Here is a 3,529-nt window from a genome sequence, read left to right as displayed (position 1 = left end):
AAACACTGTATATATATATTATGTATATAACAGTCGAGGACGAGTAAGCCCGGCGCACATTCGCCGACAATTTGCTCAAAACATGTATCGTAGCATGTTCCATGAAATGTTCGGCAATGTGCGTGTGAAAAGTTGCGAACGTGTCCGAAACAATGTTTCTGAAGTCGGAAATGTTTGATATTCTCGAACATTTGTTCGTCGAATGTTCGTATGTGCGTGAATGTCGAACAATTAGGAACATTTGTAAGTGAACCAATAGCAGCACAATATGTGGTCACTTGCCGATTCACGTCACTCTTTACAACACGCTACTAGATGGCCGCCACAAGGTTGTTCGCTGCAAAATGTTTCGGGCATGTGCGTCAGCAATTGCTTCACCCGCACATTGCCAGACAAAAATTTGTTCGGACAATTTCAGTGTTAGAGCTTTAAAATAAAAACCACTCGCCAAACTGGGCGATGTGATCAATAGTTAACCGCCCAACGGAATTCTGTTCTCGCCGCAAATTTTTTTAAAAAACAACAAAATGCTTGTCCAAACAATAGTGAAAAACACAAAAAACACCATTGATTTAAACTACACATGTAATTCATTGATCATTTTCTCAAAATTCCAAGGCCACATCTCAGTTCTTTGGGGAAAATTCCTGTTTTCATTTCATTTAATTTTACTTTATATTCTCGGGCTGCTTTGCCCCATCAATGAACCACGTTTACGCGATTTTCTTGACTTGTTAACACCAAGCGCAACGGTGACTTAAACAATTCCTGGCATCACCCCGCTTCCGCGTACATTAAATCATATGCTGCCAGGCACGTAACACAGCCAGCTGTGCTGTGCGCTGCACGCTCTCGCGCTTCTCGGCGCCTTTGATTATATAAGTGAGGATGTCGTGGGATAGCCGCCCTCACCAATCGCCTATCAAACTGCTATTTCTCATCGCTTGGATATATACGTAAGGAAACCACATTTGATTTTAAAGTTTTCGACAATTAATTTTTACTCGCCACATGGGCCGAGTCAGCTGTTAGCTTTCACTTTCGCCGCGATATTATTTTCACTCGCTGGGCGAGCGGGCGAGTGCCAAGCTCGACGCTGCATTTGATTCGGGAAAATGTTCGGCAATGTGCGCCAGGCTTTTAGCCGGTTGAGGACGCCCAAGTCTCACCGACTCTCCAGGAGCGGTCCTCGCGGACCTCGAGTCGAGCTGTCCCTCCTTCCAGGCGGGTAAACTTGCCCAGAAGTGCGAGTTGATAGTTGGCGGTTGGGTTAAGTTGACCATTGCCCCCAATCTAAATTGACGTCTTCAACCGTTCTCTTGTAGCTACTTGGCCACTTAGCTCAACATGGGTAACCCTTTTCTCTGCCACTAGGTCAATTGAAATTATGTGAGCAGAGTGGGTGGACGAGGTGTTTGCAGCAGGCTGTTGAGTCTCACTAGTGGTGTGATGATTCAAATAAGAATCTGCTGGTTGTGTTGCACGTTGAGATATTGTGTTTGCATATTAGGGGCCCAGTTTGTCAACATTATGCAGGTCGGTTAGAGTTTCGCGAGTCTGTTGACTAAGCCCAACACGTTTATTTTATTAGTTAGTGCCTTTTTTATTGTACCAATGGCTACAATATAGCGAGACACGTTGCAAAGATACCCTATGGGGTTCCTGCATACTTAGTTGTATAATCCAGTGATAGAGTGAAGGACTGCATGATTAGAGCTACTTACCACCATGAAAAATACAATTCTCTTAAATTTCCCAAGCATCAATAACAAACAATTATATTAGATTTAGAATGGAGTAGATTTGATGGTTTTTTCGAATCTGGTCTGTCTGTCATTTCAATTTGTTTGCATCACTTTTTGCACCAATATTTTAACAGTCTTAGTTCATCATGGTAATTGATTGATGATTCACTGATAATTGATGAGTTTGTGTAACTGATGATCAATAATGAAGTTTTTACCATTACCCAATCTTTGTATGTATGTGTTCTTCCTTTACTCCCTTGGTTCCCCTATATTGAAGGAATATTTTAATTTATACCCCCGCAAACGAAGTTTGAAGGGGGTATACTATATAGGAGTCATCTTATATGGTCGGTCGGTCGGGCGGGCGGGCGGGCGGGCAGTCGGTCCGTTGCAAAATTTTGTGACACGAACTACTTCCACAGTTTTCAAGGGATTCCATTGAAACTTCATACACTTGATCACCATGAAGTCTAGATGTGCGTGACCATTTTTTGTGTACGCATCGGTCAAGGCGTTGCCATGGAAACTGTATATCATCTTTGATTATACCCCATGCCGTGGCAAAAAGTTTGTGGCATGAACTAAAGGAGTGTAGTCCCATTGTGTTCTGTGTGTTCTTTACTAATAATATATGCCACACCATGACCTTCCATTTTCCCTCCGACAAAGTGGTATTGCGGGGGTATTAATCACTATCAGTATCACTATCAGTGGTAGTTCTTCTAGTTTGCCTTGGCAGCCATCCAAGTTATCTTTCTCCTCTAAAATTTAATTATTACCCCTGAAACAATGCTTCGAAAGAAGTCATAAAAAATAATATTCTGACATGGATATCATATACTATTCATATTTTCCTATTAATTATTGCATGTGTATGTAAAGGAAGTGATTGCCTGATTCGATATAGATACTTTGGAAAATGCTATAGTTATAATAGCCCGGCTAGCTCAGTCGGTAGAGCACAGGACTCTTAATCCTGGGGTCGTGGGTTCGAGCCCCACGTTGGGCGAATGTTTTTATTTTAGTTTACACCCTGAGAATGGTGCCATAGTACCATAGAAATAGTATAGATAGACTATCTATTATTATATCTATCTATCTATCTATCTATCTATCTATCTATCTATGTATGTATATATTATTTCTATGCACTGATGCCCTACTGTAAGTGTTGTTGCAATAAGGCAATGTAAGTACAGTAATGCAATCTGTTAATATTTCCATAGGCACATATTTCTCAGAGAATGCTCTTCTCCCTGGCTTGGTGCAGTCTGAGTTTAACTTGGAAAGAGACTCAAACACTTACTATGAAGAACTGAGGAGCGTGTTTGCAAACACAAACAAGTATGTTGTCAATTATAAGTAATGCTGATAGGGTCTATGTCTCCCTGGGTACTGCCGTTTCGTACCCTGGTAACTATCTCTGATACTGATAGTGATATGGTTAGGGAGTAGGCGTAGGCGACTCCCTAGACTCGTTAGTGGAGTAGGCGAGGTACGGTCCGGAATATTAGATAGTACCAGGGTACGTTCCGGTATACCCAGGGAGACATAGACCCTGGCAGCTCAAGTAATACGTGACTTTTTAGCTCATCTGACATAGTCAGATGCAGCTTGTAGAATCGCATGATCGTCCGTCCGTGCGTCCGTCCGTGCGTCCGTGCGTCCGTCCGTCAACAGTTGGGCACAAATCTTAACCGCTCAACGTACGGTCGGGTAATCCGAAAACGAGTTGGGATGTCGAAGCTGGGGGTCAAAGGTCAAGCGGTGTAAAAGAAGGG

At 42.5% G+C, this 3,529-nt stretch overlaps 1 protein-coding gene and 1 non-coding gene across 2 annotated transcripts in view; both read left to right on the top strand.

Annotated features, from left to right (window-relative positions):
- Positions 1 to 2,684: 2,684 nt before the first annotated feature.
- Positions 2,685 to 2,757, top strand: Trnak-cuu. The gene has a single exon. It is a non-coding gene; the product is annotated as a tRNA-Lys (tRNA).
- A 213-nt stretch (positions 2,758 to 2,970) lies between these two features.
- LOC106813171 (glycosylphosphatidylinositol anchor attachment 1 protein-like) overlaps positions 2,971 to 3,529 on the top strand; it is an 18,642-nt gene continuing 18,083 nt past the window's right edge. The window contains exon 1 of the mRNA XM_014817240.1: positions 2,971 to 3,092. The gene's annotated coding sequence lies outside the window, so the exon portion shown is untranslated. The remainder of the gene's footprint in view (positions 3,093 to 3,529) is intronic.

This window comes from Priapulus caudatus, unplaced genomic scaffold, assembly GCF_000485595.1.
Source record: "Priapulus caudatus unplaced genomic scaffold, Priapulus_caudatus-5.0.1 Scaffold733, whole genome shotgun sequence".
In the NCBI taxonomy this organism is placed as follows: Eukaryota; Metazoa; Priapulida; class Priapulimorpha; order Priapulimorphida; family Priapulidae; genus Priapulus; species Priapulus caudatus.
The sequence above is the reverse complement of the archived record's forward strand: the minus strand, read 5'-3'. Positions and strand labels throughout refer to the sequence as shown.